This window comes from Aedes albopictus, chromosome 3 (assembly GCF_035046485.1).
Source record: "Aedes albopictus strain Foshan chromosome 3, AalbF5, whole genome shotgun sequence".
Classification (NCBI taxonomy): Eukaryota; Metazoa; Arthropoda; class Insecta; order Diptera; family Culicidae; genus Aedes; species Aedes albopictus.
In genome coordinates, this window is record NC_085138.1 from 133944728 (window position 1) to 133965274 (window position 20547).

At 39.9% G+C, this 20547-nt stretch overlaps 1 protein-coding gene across 3 annotated transcripts in view; it reads left to right on the top strand.

Moving 5' to 3' along the window:
* Positions 1-20547, top strand: part of LOC115269993 (peritrophin-1) — a 285409-nt gene that overhangs the window by 37062 nt on the left and 227800 nt on the right. The gene's annotated exons all lie outside the window — the stretch shown is intronic.

Sequence of the window (20547 nt, forward strand, 5' to 3'; positions counted from 1 at the left end):
AGTTTTATTACGAATTTTACCATGCATTCTTTTGAGAATTTCCCCAGTAATTCTTTACAAATATCATTCTTAATTCCACCAGAAATCCGTTTGAGAAGCTCCAGAAAATACTTTAGGGATTTATCTGGGAATTCTTTCAAAAATTCCAATCAAACTAAGAATAGAGGAATACCCTAAGAATTTTTTGGAGAAATTTCTTCGAAAAATCCTTTAATGAATTCCTTCGAAATAACCGGAAAAAAATCTTTGAAATTTTCTAAAGGAATTCCTTCGGAAATTCCTGGAGCAATATCATTGGAAGTTGCTAGAGGAATGCATTCAGAAATTTTTAAAGGAATCAATTAAAAAATAATTTCAGGAATTTATTTCGAAAATCCTTGAGGTATTCCACCAGAAATTCCTTGACAAATTCTTCAGAAATTTCTTGAGGAATTCCTTCATTTCTAAAGCTCCTTGAGAAATTCCATAAGACGTCAAGAGTTCTTCTACGATTTCCTTTAGAAGATTCTTCGGGAATTCCTTGAGTAATTTCTTTGAAAAAGATTTAGAATATTCCTTGAGGAACTCCTTCGGAGTTTTCGTGAGGAATTCTTCCGAAAATTCCTTGAAGAATACCTTCAAAAATTCTTGGAGGAATTCATCCGGAAATTTCTGTGAGAATTCCTTCCCAAATTCCTGAAGCAATTCTTTCGAAAATATTGAAAAAAAATCCACTAAAAGTCTCATGAGATAGCCCTTCTGAAATTCCATAAGGAATTTCTTTAAAAATCTTTCAAAACTTCCTTGAAAAAATATTTCGGAAATTCCTGAAGAAATGCTTTTTGTGATTTTTTATTTCCTAGAGGAACTCATTCGGAAATTCTTTGAAGAATTCCTTTAAAAAAGCCTTGATAAGGAAAATTCGGAAATTGTTAAAGGAGTTCGTTTGGATTTTTTTTTTGACATATGTTTGAAATGTCTTATGGAATACCTTCGGAAATTTCATGAGAAATTGTTTGATAAGTTCGTTGAGGAATTTTTTCGGTTTTTTTTATAAATCTTTTTGAAATTCCTCAAGGAATTCCAGCGAAAGATCCTTGAGAAGTTTCTTCGGAAATTCCTCAAGAAATTCCTTCAAAAATGTATTGCGGAACTCCTACGAAAACTTGAGAAACTTCTTCAAACATTCCTTCAGAAACACGTTTGGGGATTATGTGAGAAAATCCTAAGGAATTTTTTTGAGGACAACCGTCAAAAATTTTTATAGGAATTCATTCGGAAATTTTTGGAGGTATTTCAAGGCAAATCCATAAGAAATTTCTTTGGAAATTCCGGGAGGGATTTCTTTGGAAATTCGTAGAGGAATTCCTTCGGAAATTCAGGAGAAAATCCTTTGAAAATTCCAGGAGACATTTCTTTGAAAATTCCAGGAGGAATTCCAGGAGGAAACTCATGGAGGAATTCTTCGGGAAAATCCTGGAGGAATTCCCTCGGAAACTCTTGGAGGAATTCCTTCGTGAATTCGTAGAGGATTTCCTTCGGGAATTCCTGGAGGAATTTCTTCGGAAATACCTGGAGAAATTCCTTCCTGAAATTTATGGAGGAACTCCTTCGGAAATTCATGGAGGAATTCCTTCAGAAAATCCTTGAGCGATTCCTTCGCAAAAGTCCTGGAGGAATTCCTTCTGAAATTTATGGAGAAACTCCTTCGGAAATTCGTGAAGGAATTCCTGGAGAAATTCTTCGAAAATTCCCGGCGGAATTCTTTCGGGCATTCATGAAAGAATTCCTTCGGAAATTCCGGCAGGAAATCCTTTGAAAATTCCAGGTGAAATTCCTTTAAAAATCCCTGGAGGAATTCCACCGGAAATTACTGCAGGAATTCCCTCGGAAATTCCAGGAGGAATTCCTTCGGAAATTGTTGGAAGATTTCCTTCGGCAATTCCTGAAGGAATTCCTTCGGAAATTCATGAAGGAATTCCTTCGGAAATTCCAGGAGGAATTCCTTCGGAAATTGCAGAAGGAATTTCTTTGAAAAATCCTGGAGGATCTCCTTTGGAAATTCCTGGAGGATTTCCTCCGGAAATTTCTGAAGAAATTCATCCGGAAATTTCTGAAGAAATTCATCCCGAAATTCATGGAGGAATTTCTCAGGAAATTCCTGGAGGAATTCCTTTGAAAATTCGTGAAGGAATTTCTTCAGAAATTCGTGAATGAATTCTTTCGGAAGATTTCTGGAGCAATTCCTTCGGAAATTCATGGAGAAACTCCTTCGGTATTTCCTGGAGGAATTCCTCCGGAAATTCCTCGAGGAATTTCTTCGGAAATTCGTGAAGGGATTCCGTCGGAAAATTTCTGGAGGAATTCCTTTGGAAATTCATGTAGGAATTCCTTCGGAAAATTCTTCAGAAATTCCTTCGCAAAATTCCTGGAGGAATCCATTCGGAAATTCATGGAGGAATTCCTTCGGTAATTCATGGAGGAATTCCTTCGGAAATTCCAGGAGGACTTCCTTTAAAAATTCCAAGAGGAATTCTTTTGAAAATTCCTAGAAGAATTTCTTCGGAAATTCTTGGATGAATTCCTCCGGAAATTCCTCGAGGAATTTCTTCGGAAATTCGTAGAGGAATTCCGTCGGAAAATTTCTGGAGGAATTCCTTCGGAAATTCATGGAGGGATTTCTTCGGACATTCATGAAGGAATTCCTTCGGAAATTCCAGGAGGAAATCCTTTGAAAATTTCAAGAGGAATTCCCTTGAGAAAATTCCTAGAGTAATTCCTCCAGAAATTTGTGGAGGGATTTTTCCGAAATTTCCTGGAGGATTTCCCTCGGAAATTCCTGGAGGAATTGCAACGGAATTTCCTGGAGGAATTCTCTCGGAAATAAATGGAGGAATTTATTTGGAAAATCCTGAAGGAATTCCTTCGCAAAATTCCTGGTGGAATTACATAGGAAATTCATTCCTTTGGAAATTTCCAATGGAATTTCCCCAGGAATTTCCGACAGAATTTCTCCTGGAATTTCTGAAGGAATTCTTCCTGGAATTAAAAAAAATCCTTCAGAAATTTCCAAAAGAGTTTTTCCAGGAATTTCCGAAGGAATTTCCAAAGGAATTCCTCCAGGAATTTCCAATGGAATTCCTCCGGGAATTTTTAAAGAAATTCCTCCAAGAATTTCCGAAGGAATTCCTCCAGGAATTTCCGAAATAATTGCTCCACAAATTTCAGAAGGAATGCATCCAAGAGATTCCGGAAGGATTTCTCCAGGAATTTCCGAAGAAATTCCCTTAAGGATTTCCGAAAGAATTCCTGCAGGAATTTCCAAAAGAATTCCTCCATGAATCATCAAACGAATTCGTCCAGCAATTTCCGAAGGAATTCCTCCCGGAATTTCTGAAAGAATTCCTCCAGGAATTTTTGAAGGAATTCCTAACGGAATTTGTGAAGGAATTCCTCCATGAATTTTCGAGCGAATTCCTCTTGGAATTTCCAAAAATAAAATCCAAAAAGACTTTCGGAAAAAAATTCTCCAGGAATTCCCGAAGGAATACCTCCAGGAATTTCTGAAGGAATTCCTCCAGGAATTTCCGAAAGAATACCTCTAGGAATTTCCGAAGGAATTCTTCCAGTAATTTCCGAAGAAATTATTCCATCAATTTCCGAAGGAATTCCTCCTGGAATTCCCAAAGAAATTCGTCCAGTAATTTCCGAAGGAATTCCTCCAGGAGTCATGAAAAGCATTCCTCTAAGAAGTTTAGAATGATTTTTTTCCAGGAATGTCCTAAGGAATTCATCCAAGGATTTTCTCAGGAATTTCTCTATAGATTTCTGAAAGAATTCCTCCAGAAATTTCCGGAGGTATTCATAAAAAATTTTTCGAGGGAACTCCCCTAGGAATTTCCGAAGGAATTCCTCCAGAAATTTCCAGAAATTTCTGAACGAATTCTTTCAGGAATTTCCGAAGGAACTCCTTCAGGAAATTCCGAAGGAATTCTTCCAGGAATTTGTGAAGGGATACCTCCAAGAATTTTGGAAGGAATTCCTTCTGGATTTTTTTTAATAATTCCTCCAGGATTTTTTGAAAGAATTGCTTCAGGAATTTCCGAAGCAATTCCTCCCGGAATTTCCGAAAGAATTCCTCCAGGAATTCCTAAAGAAATTCCTTCTGGAATTTCTGAATGGAATTTCCGAAGGAATTTCTTCAGGAATTTCCGAAGGAATACCCTCAGGAATTTTCGAAGATATTCCTTCAAGAATTTCTGAAGGAATTCCTGCATACATTAAAAAAAATACGAGGATGCAGGAGAATTTTATTTTTACTAGTCAAAAACAGCTCTGATCATCTATGTTTCTCGGTTAAGTTAGAATATAGTTGCTCGGTCAGGGGGGGGCCCCCCCCTGGCTACGCCCTTGCCTACACTGGTTACTGGTCTACATACTGGCCGACTGGTATAGCCGGAAAAGGGCAATAAAATCATTGTCATAGGTTAGTTTATCTTTGGACAAATGGTTTAACTTCCTTTCCGAAGAAAAATTTTACATTTAGTAAGTTTGTCGGGAGTAGGATTGAATGCCAGATTTTCGACGTGAAAAGCAATCGTTTCAACCATTACACTACTTAAGTTCACTCCACAATTCAACTTCACCATTCTTCTGAAATATATTAGTGATTTCGAAAAGTCATACCATCGAAGAATTCTACATTAGAAACTTAATTTTTTAGAGGTAATTGACACAAATGACATGGTCGGTTTGCCACATCAGTCTCAGCCAACACCAAATCAAATCCAAATCTCTTAAAAGAGGACAACCATGCAACCATCCAAACCGAGAGCAGATTGAAATTTTAAGATAGTAAAGAAAATACAGCTTCCCCAATTTTATATTTACGACTGACACTCTAATGGAATTATAATAACTTTCAGCGAAACTGCGGGTCAACCTAGCGAATGTAAGAAAGAATCTGGCTGACTTTTTCACAGCTGTGGGTTGATCCCATATTTTTCCCATTAAACGCATAATTCTTCTAGAAGGTAAACTTGTGACCCGCATACGCAAATCGCTGTGGATTTGGGTGACCCTTGAAACCGAAAGTATAATGAAACGATCCTAACTTTACGATGGTCGCTAGATTTATCTTTTCGTTTAGGAGTAGGGGACTTTTTAAACTGCGATAGACTGTTGGGTGCGGCTGAAAATAATATTCATTCTACATTGCTCACATGCCAACCGACGACATCTGGTCAGCAGCATCGGAATGGCCCGCAGAGTTAGAATGAATTACAGTTCTGAACCAAAGCCTCCCATAGCCAAACCTTTTCACGCTTCAGTTGTTAGCCGGCATTTCTCAGCCGGAAATCATTTTCACGTGCGTCGATAGACTGGTTCACAGAGACCACCACCTAAAGGCCCATTATGGACAACTAAAGCTCTTAATCACCCACCAACTGCCTTTTCACACTGTTCTTGACTTTCGTTGTTGTTCCTTTTCCGCTTCCGAGAAAAGTGTTTTATTTTGTTTCTTTACGCATCGGAATTGTTCCCTGCTGGAGTATAAATTACCTAGACACGAGACCCGTGTATCGCTTCTTAACAAACCGGCGGTGTGTAAAAGAGTTTGAGGGCCGAAAAAAGTTTAATTCAAATCCATTCTCAATCCAATTCGATACTTACTTGCATTCAACGTACATCCGCAATGCCAACAAGCAAATGTGCGATTTGAGGCTGAGTAGAACAAGCGTTCTAGACTTCCGCACTTCCGCCTTGAGTTAGGTTCGTTTGTTGGGGCAGGTTGTTGGGACGATTTGAATACCTCCGGTGGCTATCAAACAAACGAGGCAAAAAGTATACGAATAAAGCAGCAGCGTATCGCCATTCGACCGTAGGTTTACTACTGCCAAGGGAAATGGTTTCAGCAAAGCTACCCAGCCAACAAATTGATACACATAACTCTGCTACAATTGTGCTAAGTGAACTCTTATCCGTCCAAAACACATTGTATAAGATGCACCAAATATGCTCTATTCGCACAAATTTGGAGGCCATATACGTACGTTTTCAGAAAACCACTTTAGGTTATACAACTTCGGACGAATGCATTTGGCATGTAATATAACTTATTCTAATAACTTTGCTTTGCAATATATACGATTTCATTTTCACATCTTCAAATATAAAAAAGAAGGTAACAAGCCTAGATTTTCCTACCTGCAGCTCATTGATCAGATACCCTACCACTGTATCAATCACTGACTGATGTAGAACGTGAAATTTAAGCAAATTAAGCTGGTGAGCACTCATCCACAAGTACAAGTATTGGATGATAAAATTTTGCACTCAAACTCTGCCAACAAATTGGTTGGCATTACTCTATCGCAACTGATTTAAAATAAATATTAAATGTAAATATTCGTTCAAAATGAATTGCTTTAAATTCTCATATTTGCTATATCCGTACACACTTTGGAGGTCATCTACGTACATATTGACAATATCATTTTGATATACAATTCTTGGCGAATTCATTCTGCGTTTTATATAACTTAGTCTGACCCTTTACGATTCCTCATTCACAAACAATAAAATAACAACAAGCCATGTCAGTATCTTTGTTGAAAGTGTGAAGTTCAGCAAAAATGTTGGTGAAACTACAAGTAAAGTGTGAAATAGATTTCGTAAATTGGTGAAATTCTTGAATTATGCTGATATCAGGTTATGCAGCAGCATCTGAATGGTTTTTGTTCGTGGAACGAGAGAAACATTAACAGCGCATACGGCTGAAGTGGTACTTCCCCAGTGCTGCCCTTGGAGCTGCCAGTAGGAGATTGAGGTAGGTGAATCTAATACAATTCTCCTGCATCTGTAACTATTTGAGTTGAGCGATGCGTTTAGCGAAATATTTCGAAAATCATCTCAATTTTAATCATCCACTGGCTCTCCAACTAGATTCCCTTATCGTATGATTTAATTTTTACAAATATGACCACATATGCAATCTCACATTTAAGATTATAATGGAGTCGCAACAAGTGCATCTGAAGTTGTTAAAGAATGTCAACTTGAAGTTATATAATTGTTAACAAAAATTTGAAATTATTGATACTGCCAAATGAAATCGGATAAAATTGTGGGCCTCGTATACGATTTAACCTAATTTGTTATTGCATCTTATATAATTCTAACTTAATTTGTTCATCAATATAACTTTAGACTAACATCCTCATACGACTTCTGGTTTGCTGGGTATGTAGCGTCTGGGCCAGGTCGGTCGGTGTGAGAAGGCTGAAAGAAATACTACTTCTCATAGCTGTATCCTCATTTTTTGAAAATGATTAGATGCAATGTAGCTACAAAACAGTTACTAAATCCTTGATTAAAATAAACCAAGAAATAGACATTTCTGTTGAGGTGGCCAACATATAAATCAATTCTTAAAGACACACAGCAGTGAGTCAGGAACAAGCAGCGACGATCGCGATGTTGACAGGCACATGTGAGCGAGGCATGACACGCAAGTCTCCCATTTTGTTTTTGCTAAAAGGGGGCGTCCATAAATGACGTAGCTTTTTTAAAGCGATTTTTAATACCCCCCTCCCCCCTCGTAGCATTTCGTCACAAATTCAGATACCCCCCTCTATAAATGACGTAGCTTGTTCAACACCCCCCCCCCCCTCAACAAAATTTTCATGTAGAAAATACTCGAACTTAGCTCTGTTTTCAATTTTAACATGTATGTTAATAGAATATTATGAAAAAACACAATAGCAAGAAAACATTGGCGACTGCCAGGTTCAGATCGCCGACATCAAGACCATAGGTGCAACCAGTGAAGATTATAATCACCAAAGTTAATGACTCAATAAATCATCCATCGTTCTGCTTGATGCCGAAGAACAGAAAATTGATGCTCCATTTCCTGTAAATTTAAAATTGATTTAATTTGAATAAAATTCAACACGACATTCGAAGGACCCTGCAGGAGTTTCTTCTAAAATTCTTACAGCAGTTCATTTTGAAATTCCTTAAGAAATTTCTTTTGGGATTCCCATTTTTAAGAATGTCGTTTCAGTTCCTCCAGCACTTCCTTCTGGGATTTCCCCATGAATTTTCTTAGGGACTCCGTTAGAGAATTCCTCCTTATTGTATTCCTTCAGGGGTTCCTTCAAAGATCCCTCCAATAATTCAATCCGGAGTGCCTTCTTAGATTTTTCCAAAAGGTCCTTCTGAGATTTCTCCAGGAGTTTTTTTATAAGGTGTTTTTCTGAAAGTTTATCCAAGGGAACCCCTTCAGGAGTTCTTTCAAGGTTTTCTTCCCATCTCTTCCATCAGCAGTTTCCTTGGACATCTCTGCAGGGATTTTAACCGGAATTTCTTTGCTTTAACCGGGATTCCATCAGAACTTCTTTCTGTGTTTCCTAAAGAAGTTCCTTTCGGGATTCCTCCAGGAGTTCTTCTTGATTTCCTTCAGGAATTCACTCAGATATTCAATCCAAGATCTCGGCATGTAGCCCCTCCAGCATTCTTTCAAAACCCTCCCAGGAATTGCTTCTGGGATTCCTCCAGATGTTCTTTTTTGGATTCCTTCAGGAATTCCCTCCTGGATTCTTATGGGATTCCTCGAGGACTTCCTTCTAGGATTTATTCAGATCTTTTTGCCCGGGACTCCTCCAGTATCTTTTTCCGGCATCCCTCCATTCACTCCTTCCAGGATTCCCCCAGGATCTCTTAGAATTCTGCGACGAATCCCTCTACGGATTCCTCCCATAGTTGCTTCTGGAATTCCTCCAGGATTTTCTTTCTTGGATTTCACCAGGAGTTATATCCAGATAATCTTCCGTAATTCCCCAAAAGTTTTTTTCGGGATTCCTTTACGAATTCCTTTTTCGGGATTCTTTAGGATGCTTTCAATCATTTCTTCCGTGCTTTCTTCAGAAATTAAACCAGGAGTTCCTTCTGACAATCTACAAATATCTCCTTCTGAGATTCTTCCAGAAGTTTATTCAAGATTTCTCCGAAAGCTTCATCTAGAATTGCTCCAGGTACTCCTCACGGAATTTCTTTTGAATTTTCTCTATTTCCTTTCAAGACAGTTCCAGGAGTTCCTTCTGAAATTCTTTTGTAAGTTCTTTCAGCGATTTACTGGATAATGGTACTTAGTCAACCCACTGACAGGCATTGTTGTCAACATCTCTTTTGTTAAAACGGCTCCAAAATGTGTTGATCAAACTAAATTGGGCCCCTAATGTCACTACTGTCACTACTGTCACTGCTATAGGTATAGGCGTGTCAATGGCGTGTACTTAGTGCAAGTAAAAATGTAATAATTTATGGAATAATTTTTTTCCATAGGCCTAGAGAAAAGCTACGTAGCATATCATAAACCCCTACCCCCCTATCGTCACACTTCGTCACAAAATCACAAACACCCCCCTCCCCCCCAAAAAGCTACATCATTTATGGACGACCCCAAAGTAGCAAACGCCACGTTCACAATGTTTCCTAAACAGAAGCTTTTCTAATTAAAGTAAATTAGTTGAACTAAATCTACTATGGGTGTACCATGTTGCATAACTCTGCTAAGATTGTTCGTTGCTGTTCTTTTATGATGAAGATTGATCTGAACTATCCCAATCGTAACCACTACTCACACTATTTATTCTTAGGCACGGTTTATAGCTTCATTTTGATATTTTTAGACAATTGCCACTAAGAATACTACTATATACACACTGATTATTGATCATCTTCATACTGGTCCATGGCTATGTGAACATACCATTTTTAAAACTAGAATACACCCTGTCGGAACCGCCTTCTCCAGCACACGGAGCAGTGCGACCGCCCAAAAGACGGGTAAATCGAAACACTTGATGAGATTTGCTCCGACTGGACCCCAAAGGGCGAATATCACGGACCGTTGAAAATGGTTACGTGAACGACGACTGAACGAGCGCCGGGACGGTTGGCTGGATATCCAGCTAGCTACAACAGCCAGAGGGTATCCCGTCCCGGCCGATGTTTCTCGGTAATAGTGGTTTCACGGAGAAAGGTTTACTCCCAGCAAGCTAAATATAAGGCAAGCAGCAGCAGTACTGGAAACTGGCGTGGCTACTGACCCAGATTTGTGTATCATTGTGATGCAATAATATGCAATAATAAACACTGAATCACTGGCGTGTCAGTAATAATACCGAGCTATCTCCCTATAGATGTGGTTTTACCTCTCTTTTGCATGTATATGGCCTAGGAAAAGGAACATAAACAAGTACTATGTTTCATGACTTGAAAACAATTTCCGCGAGTTTTTATAGAAATGTTCTGAATGACTCAGTGTTAAACATCTTTCAGTTTTAGCTTGACATCTGATTTCACCCTGCAGGATTTTTTTTTTTTTTTTTATCTAGTTCATTTATTTGGGGCTCAATCGCGTATAACGCTTTACGGAGCCGAAGATCTTTCTTTGTACTTAATAGTATACACTATACATAGTAATAACTTTTTAATGATATCTGTTAGTAATGGGTGGAAGCCAGGGTACTCGTGGCAGCTCGAGGTTAGAAGGTCACATTTTGAGGGATGGGCAGGGTAAGGATTGGGCCAAAGGTTTCACTGCTGCTCATCCGGGGGTAAATCGCATCTTGCTAGCGAATTCGGTGCCTTGTGGTGTTGGTACCAACTTGTTGTGGGACTTGGTCTTCCGGATGGCCAGGAGTAGCTTGGTAACACAAAGAGGACAAAACAGAGAAAAAAAAAAACTGGAGAAGAAAACACAAGCGAATTAAACTTTTATACCAGCAGAGCGAAGAAAGTCGAAAATACATCCCATATATGTGACATCGCGGGTCCCCAACACATCTCTCACAAGAACAAAGGGTTGTCTACCTCGGGCCTCAAGGGTATCCAAAAGTAGTGCTCTGGAGGCGTCATTATCCGGGCATTGCCAAACTACGTGGTCGATGTCATCATAACCGGAACCGCACTTAGTACAAACATTGCTCAACGCGAGGTTAATCCTGTGTAAATGCGCGTCTAGCGAGTAATGGTTGGACATAAGTCTTGACATCACGCGAATGAAATTGCGACTTACATCCAGACCATACCACCACACTCGCAAAGAAACATTAGGAATAATGGAATGTAACCACCGTCCCAGCTGGCCATCTCGCCAATCATTTTGCCAACTTTGAAGAGAACTCTGGCGAACAAAATGGAAAAATTCATCATGTGAAATTCTTCTATCATAGATCTCACCTTCCTGTGCGCCCACCTTTGCGAGAGAGTCCGCCTTCTCATTGCCATAAATTGAGCAATGTGAGGGGACCCATACAAAGGTAATCTTGTAGGATCTTTCGACCAGTGCACCCATCTGCTCCCTTATTTTTGTAAGAAAGTAAGATGGATGTTTTACAGGTTTCATCGACCGGAGTGCCTCAATCGAACTAAGGCTATCCGAGAAGATGAAGAAATGGTCTACGGGCATGTTGGAAATCATCCCCAAAGCGAAATTGATTGCTGCCAGCTCAGCAACATAAACCGAACAAGGTTCCTGAAGTTTGCGGAAGGCGGTGAAATTTTCATTGAAGACACCGAAACCAGTGGATCCATTTATGCGGGACCCATCAGTGAAGAATCTCTTACAGGAATTGACATTTTGGTACTTTTCGTTAAAAATGCGAGGAATAGATAGACATCGAAGTTGATCTGGTATTCCATGAATAGCTTGTTTCATGGACAGATCGTATTTAACAGAGGAACTGTCATTAGTGAAGTGTACACGAGGAGGATTATAACTTGGTAGGCTTATGTCAGATGACATGTAGAACAGATAGATTCTCATGAATTTTGATTGAGTGTTCAGACTGAGCATTTCTTCGAAGTTTTCAATGACAAGTGTGTTGCTCACTCCACACTTGATAAGTAACCTTAGCGAGAGCTCCCAGAATCGGTTCTGGAGAGGTTTCACCCCTGCCAGGACCTCTAGGCTCGCATTATGCGTTGAGTGCATACAACCGAGAGCAATACGCAAACAACGGTATTGAATTCGTTCCAACTTTATTAGGTGGCAGTTTGCTGCTGAGTGGAAGCAGAAAGAGCCATACTCGAGAACAGAGAGAATAGTCGTTTTGTAAAGTTTTATGAGGTCTTCCGGGTGAGCACCCCACCATGTTCCGGTAATTGTGCGTAGAAAATTGATCCTTTGTTGACATTTTTGCACCAAATACTTGATTTGGGTACCCCAAGTGCCTTTTGAATCAAACCAGACCCCAAGGTATTTCGAAGTCAAAGACTGGTCGATTTCTATTCCCAAAAGATTGAGTTTCAGTTGGGCTGGGTTCCGCTTTCTAGAAAACACAACCAATTGAGTTTTTTGCGGAGCAAACTCGATCCCCAAATCTCTTGCCCAGATTGACAGATTATTTAGAGAATTTTGCAATGGTCTTTGCAACATTTCTGCATGTGGGCCTTTTAGAGAAACCACAGCATCATCTGCAAGTTGTCTTAGCGTGCATTGTCCTTCCAAGCAACTATCAATGTCTTTCACGTAAAAATTATAAAGCAAGGGACTTAAACATGAGCCTTGGGGTAGGCCCATGTAACTAATTCTGGAAGTTGTCAGTTGTCCGAGATTGAAGCTCATATGTTTTTCTGACAACAAATTATACAAGAAATTATTTAAAATTCCTGGAAGTCCACTATTGTGCAGTTTTTCTGACAATATTCCTATGGAAACTGAATCAAAGGCGCCCTTAATATCCAAGAAAACTGAAGCCAGTTGCTCCTTTTCCGCAAAGGCCAGTTGAATATCTGTTGAAAGCAACGCTAGACAATCGTTTGTTCCTTTGCCCTTGCGAAACCCGAACTGTGTATTTGAAAGCAAATCATTCGATTCAACCCAATGGTCGAGTCGTGATAGGATCATTTTTTCTAACAATTTCCTTAAACATGATAACATAGCAATTGGGCGGTATGAATTATGATCAGACGCTGGTTTACCAGGCTTTTGAATAGCTATTACTTTGACCTGTCTCCATTCTGGCGGAACAATGTTATTCTCCATCAATGAGTTGAACAGGTCCAGTAATCGTCTTTTCGCGATATCTGGGAGATTTTTGAGAAGATTGAACTTGATCATATCGCGTCCCGGAGCGGAATTGTTTGATGAAAGAAGAGCCATAGAAAATTCCAGCATAGTGAATGGTCTGTCCAGAGAACCGTCTCCTGAGGATGTTTCCCAAGAAATCGGTTGTGCTGGGACTGAGTCTGGGCAGACCTTTTTCGCGAAGCTAAATATCCAACGGTTGGAGTATTCGTCACTCTCATTAGAAGAAGAGCGGTTTCGCATGTTGCGAGCCACTCTCCAAAGCGTTGTCATTGAAGTTTCTCTAGAGAGGCCCTCAATGAAGTGTCGCCAATAACTACGCTTCTTCGCTTTCAGCAGGTTCTTCAGCTGTCTTTCGAGCTTAGCATACTCTTGAAAAAGATCTGAAGTACCATGCCTACGAAAAGCTTTGAAAGCATCAGATTTTTTAAGATACAACTGGGTGCAATCATCATCCCAGCCTAGTGTGGCGGGTCTTCTTTTGAAAGTTGCACTTGGAACTCGTCGTTTTTGTGATTCTAATGCACTCTTGTATATCAGTTCTGATAGGAATCGATATTCATCCAAAGGTGGGAGGGGGTTGAATGATTCGATGCCAAAAGATACCGCTTCTGCATATTTTTGCCAATCGATATTCCTTGTGAGGTCAAAAGGAACCTGAATTGGTTGGTCTGACCTTTCACTATTATGCTTTATGGTGGTTATAATGGGTAAGTGATCACTACCATGAGGATCCTCGATTACCTTCCACAAGCAATCGAATGATAGTGAACTTGACCCCAGTGATAGGTCGAGACGACTTTCTTTGCCGTCAGATGCAATACGTGTCACTTCACCTGTATTTAAAATGTTCAAATTGAAATCGTCGCACAAATCATAGAAAATGGCCGCTCTATTATCGTCACATGGTTCGCCCCACCCTGTACCATGTGCGTTCATATCACCCAGAATTAAAACTGGATGTGATAGTGCAGCAACCGCATTCCAAAGATGACGGCGGTTAATTGAAATTCTTGGAGGAATGTAAACGGAAGCTACGCAAAGTTCTTTACCCTTTACGTTTATTTGGCAAGCGACGATTTCTACGCCAGGATGAGTCGCGATTGGAATTCTATAAAATGAGTAAGTCTTTTTGATCCCCAAAAGAACCCCTCCATAATGGTCATCTCGATCCTGGCGTATAATGTTAAAATCGTGGAAGTTGAGTTCATCTTCAGAAGAAAGCCATGTTTCACAAAGGGCAAATATATCACAGTCAGAGTTGTGAATCAAAAACTTAAACGGGTTTAATTTAGGATTTAGACTATGACAGTTCCACTGTAGCACAGTGATCATATCTTGTACCTCACTTGATGAATTATCCATCGAAAGATATGATCGCAGCAAGGAGGGGCCATGATTGTGTCAGATTCCGAAGATATTCTTCTACTGTAGGTATAAACATATCAATAATGCCTCTAAATGTTTCTGGAAGGCTGAGGGCATTATATAAGCGATCCACGAGAACCCTAAAAGTAAACAGTCCTCGCTTGGGTCTAGGAGGCTTGCTTGAAGTGCGAGGAACTTTGGTAGCTTTTTTCTTGCTACCTTGTCGAATATTTGTCTTTGAAGTGTATTTAACAGGCGGAGACGGGGATGACAGATTCTTGCTACAACATGGATCTGAAGCTAAAGGAACCTGATTATTCGGAGTTTTTAAATTTACCCCGCCTCCTTTGACATTAGGCAAACTTTTGAGGGAAGACTTCAAAAAGACCTTTCGGCGCAATCCCGGGGAAGATGATGACTTCCTTTTTCCAGGTGCGTGTACCTCCGATAGAGATCCACCCTCATCAGTTTCGCCATCGTCCTGATCATCGGAAGACAACTCCTGATAGGGATTTTCAACTGGGACAGCTGATTCAGACACGGAATCTGGTGTTTTAAAAGATTTTACCATCTCCGCATATGTCTGTTTGGAGCGCCTTATGATAGAGCGACTCTCATTTCGAATGCGTCTTTTGTAAGCCGGGCAAACTTGCAAGTCATGTGGATCTCCACCACAGTAGCTACATTTTTCCGCTTCCTGTGTGCAAGAGTCCTCCAAATGAGCTTGGTTGCATTTGCCACAACGGGGCTTGTTGTCGCAAAAGCTATCACTGTGACCAAACTGCTTGCATTTGGTACAATTAAAAACCTTCGGCCTAAAAAGATGCACTGGGTAAAAACCACCATCGATTACAACAAATTCCGGGAGGACGGAACCTGGAAAAGTCACTCGAAAAAACGCTGAAGGCGAGTACACCTTTTTATTTCCTTCCATGGAAGCCTTAGATAAGCGTTTACAGTCTAGGATAGCCACATCAGGAATTGACCTATTTTTGAATCGACCAAAGCCGGTCTTGATGTCCTCACATGTCAGCATTTCGTCGAGGATCTTCCCCTCCACCTCCACTTCTCGTGCTGGCACATAGACCACGTATTCAACAGTAAACGCTTCGTGTTGAGCAATTTCATTTGCTGCTTTGTAGCTAGGTGCGGTAACACGCAGCTTGGATGCTTTCACTTGGTGAACAACGGTCCCAGGATACTTACGCGTCAGCTCTCGAGAAATCGAAAGCATATTCAATGGTTTGCATTTGCGCCGGAAATAGACAACCCAAGGCCCAGGCGAAGATGGCTGATAAAACCGCGTACGAGCAATGATATCATTGGGAGGCGTTTCGCCTCCATTGGATTCATCCATGCACAGGAGAAGAATTAATACAAAATTGGTTTATATTTTAACACACTCTGTGTGGAACGTTAGCTAATAAGAAGAAAAAAAAACCGGAAAAAAAAATTCACAAGAAAAAATATATATATATAAAGAGAAAAAAAATTTACAATTGCTCACTCTGGCCTCAGCCCACTGTTGAGCCTCAGCCCACTGTAGAGCCTCAGCCTACTGTTATTGCAAAGTGGACAAACAACTAACACGTGATGACGTGATGAGCGGAGGAATGGGACAACACAAAACGAGATCGAATATCGATTATACTTATCGAGTGTATAGATAGCTGTTTGTTGGTGATGCCTCGGATGCACAGACAAAACGCTGCTGCTGCTTTTGTATCACCCGTCACACTCGTCACCGCCGCCGCCGCGCGCCGCCGTTGATGTCGGGCCCGCTATTGATGGCGTGGGTAATTAAATTTCTGTTGCACAGTGCACTATTCCAATGCCTGCTTCCTTCCCGCGATCGCGGATCGCCCAAGACAATCGTCTTCGTCCTCGGTAGGATAAATAACTCGCGATATAAAAAACCACTAGGTGGGCAAAAAAACTCCACCGGCTACAAAGCGATTGACTGCGATTCAGACACGGTACACACGACCGGCTGCTTCAAACGATCGGTAAGGAATGACCCTGCAGGATTGTCATAATACATACTGGCACATTGGAGTAGCTTTTTTTTTTTTTTTTTTTTCGATCGACCATGTGATTGACGTGTTTGTTAATTTTTGATAGCATTTAATGATCTTTTGTTTTTATTTAAGTCAAATTCCACATCGATTAACGCACTCAATATGCAAAATAAAAATTGACACACTCATAACCCGAGTCATATTTAAGCAGCATTCTCTATCATTAATCAATATAGCATTATTAAGCACACAGTTGGCAAATGATACGCATTCAAATGAATTCATTTCAATTGAGAATGATCGGTGCAGACATCATATCAATAAAAGTGGCATTTCTCCCCTTTACTGTTTTTTTTTTAATCGGAAATAATGACCAATGGTATTGATGAGAGAGTAGAGTTTAACATGGCAATAAGCATTCGATATAAAAATATGGTCATTAATGTTTACTGCGTTATCTTCTTCACTAGAATTGTGAGTCAGATTGGACTACATTTATACATGCCAGCAATTTCAAGATATTCATTGGCTTGAAGTGAGATTCATAATATCCTTAACAAATGCTGGTTCTTTTTGAATTTGTTCTTGATGTTGTTAAATGTTCTTGTTGTTTATTTTAACTCTAGTAAGGCCTTGGTTTTTTTACCCTTTTCAAATTTCAATTCTCTATAAATTTTATTAGGAAAGTTCTAGCGATTTGGAATTTTCTTAAACATTATTTTTTCGTGGAACCCATTTGGATGACCCCTTGACCCCATGAAAAAGCTACATATTACGACCGTTGGGTCATTTTCGACCCCAAATTCTGGACAGCTCGCAACAATAAGCAGCATGTGCGACTTTGGCGATAGCTCATACGAAAGCGGCAAGTGTATTGTCCGAAGAAATCCGAATTCTGGATGGTCACTGACTACAGCCACCAGAAACCTGCTTCAACTGAAAAAAGTCTCTTTCTAACCAAACAAGCAATCCGGACCGTTCAAGTACTGTTGGACTTTGATTAGAGACATTAATACTTACTAATTATTCAGCACTGGTACCGCAAATCCTAAACATCCATAGAGTTATTTTTCGTCGTTCCTAGGGCTTGAAAATCGGCAAATTTCACTCACTCTAATGATTATTTTGCTTAATGTGAAAGTTCGTAAACTTTCTGTAAATTTGAACGCCAAAACAGATCAAATTCCACTGAGATCTACTAACATTTGTTTAAAATTTCAAAAAAAAAAAAATTTCTTCTGAAATACATCGTATTTACGAATATGGCGGTGGTAGTTTCTGGCGATATATGTGAAAATTCTCGGTAGAATTCGTAAAGGAATTCACGGTTGAACTCTTAGAGTAAACCCTTGCGGAACGTCCAGAAGAATTCATGAGAAAACTTCTAGAGAAAATTTCAGTGATACTCTTTAGAGAATTCTCGGTGGAGCTCCTGTGGAATCTCACTTTGGAACTTCTGCAGGAATTCCTAGTGAAGCTTCTAGAGAAACTTCTAGAGGAATTCCCGGTGGAACACCTAAAGGAATTTTTGGTGGATTTTTTTGTGGGAATTCACGGTGGAAATTCTAAACTAATTTCTAGAGAAATTTCAATTGGAACTGCTAGAGGTATCTCCGGTGGAAATCACAGAGAGATTCTCGGTGGAACATCAATAAAACCCCCAGGAAAACATCTACAGATCAGAAAATTGGTCGCATCGGTAAGGTACCCAAAAGAAATGAAAGCAGGAATTTCCGCTGGAACTCCTGCGGGAATTAGATTTGGAACTCCTACATAAAACTACTGGTGAAACTCTTGTAGGATTAGGCGATGGAACTACTACAGGAGCTCAGGAAGATCTCCTGCGCGAATTCCCGATCGTACTCCTGGTGGAATTTCCGGTCATGTTCTTAGCAGACTTCCCGATGGATCTCCTGCGGAAATTTCCGGAAGAACTTCTAGGATTTTTGGATGGCATGTCTAGAGGAATTCCTGGTGGAACTTCTGTGGGAGTTATTCAATGGAAGTTCTCGGTAGCATTTCTACAAGAATTTTTGTTCGCACTCCTAGGGGAATTCCCGGTGTAACTCCAAGAGGACATTACAGTGGAACTATTATTGATTGATTCTCTTGTAGTGGAACTATTATAGAATTCCACGGTTGAACTTAATGGAATTCGCCATAAAAATTCTTACCGAACTCCCAACGGAAATCCTTAAGGAATTCCTGGTGGAACTCGTGATGAAGCTTCTAGTGGAATTGCCGATGGAACTCCAAGAGAAGTTCTTGGTGAAACTTCTAGGGAAATAAATCCTACAGGTATTTCCGATAAAACTATGGAACTCCTATGGATTTTCGACTGGATCTCATCAAGAAATTCTCCGTGAAATTTGCACAATCATAGGTGGAACTCCTAGAGAAACTCTTGTTGGAGATCTTAAAAGAATTATTGGTTTAACTCCTGCGGGAATTCGGTGAGAAATTTCTAGAGCAGTTCTCGGTAGAATTTCTGCGGGTATATGTGATGGTACTTTCGCAGAAATTCATCTGGTAGAACTCCTGCAGGAATCGTTGGTGGAACTACCAGAGAAATAACCAGTGGAACTTCTAGTAAAATTTTTAGTGAAACTACTAGATAAATTACTGGTGAAGCTTATATAAGAATTTCCATTGGAACCTCTAGTGGAAATCCCGGTAGAACTCCCATTTGTTTCTCCAGTGGAACCCCTACTGTGGAAATTTCTTGTGGAGCTTATGCGGAAATTGTGGTCGGAACTGTTCTAGGTGGAATTCCTAGAAAATTTACCGGTGGAACTTGTTGAGATATTCTCAGTGAAATTAATACAAACATTCTCGGTGAAACTCTCAGACGATGGTTTTCGTGGTGGAGTTACTAAAAAAATAAGCAGTAGAACTTCTAGAGATATTCTTTTTCGAAGTTATAGTGGAATTTTCGGAGAAACTTGAAGTAGAATTCCCGGTGAAACTCTCACAGGAATTTTCTGCTGAACTCCTGCCGGGCTCCTAGAAAATAATCGATGGCCTCCAGAAACTCTCTCTGGAGCTCCTGCAGAAATTCCCAGAAAAAAACTTTTGCCAGAATTCAGAGTGAATCAACTACAGGAAATCTCAATGAACCTCTCGTGGAGATCTGCGGTGGATATCCTATTAAAATTCCTGGTTGCAATTATGAGGGAGTTTTGGTCACAGCTACTAAAGGAATATCTAGACGAACTCTCGGTCGAACCACTGGATCACTTTCGCGGCTAGCATAAGTACGGAATCGTAGATGAATCTCCGATTTAGCATCGTCTCGTATCGGTGTCTTCTACGCACTTATTCGTTGTTAGATGCTGAATAAGTGCGCAGAAGTCACTATGACACGATTTGATGCGAATTCGTAGTTTTATCCACGATTCCGCACTTATGCTAACTGCGAAAGGGGGTCCAGTGTCCAGTTAACCTCTAATTACACCTGCATCTATTTTCAACGATCTACAGTCATGTTAGTTGTTTGAAAGAACATTTTCATTCTCTTTTTGTATGAAAAAAGGGCAAAATGGACCACTTCCCGTGCCGTGCGGTGAATGAAATTAGCACCAATCGATTTCTTGTACTTTTTTACGTCAGAAATGGTCAAGTTCACGTACCGAAACCAGCGGCGTTAAAAGATCCGTTTTTTAGGCCGATTTTTCCCACTGTGCACTGTGGGTTGATAAATACTCAAAACCTCCTCCCAAAAAGCAGTAGTTAATAGGGGATTCTGAGGTAATATGTATCGTTTAGGCAAAATAGTTGAATTTATGGTGTAATAATCGAGGACGTCGATGCGTATTGCAGCTTTTTCTAGATTGAGGTCCCAGCGTGCTTTTTCGTTCCGATCGTATCCGTGTTTCATTGTTTGTCGAATGTAGTAAATTAGCTATTTGAAAGGGTCTGTGTCAATTGGCGAATTAAAATTGATTTTTACTTAAATTTGACAGTTCTTTTAAGGAACTAATTATCGAACTGTCAAGTTTAAGTGAAAATTAATTTTAATTCTCCAATTGAAACAGACCCAAAGTCAGCATCGATGAATACCGATCGAATACGTTCACTACTGGA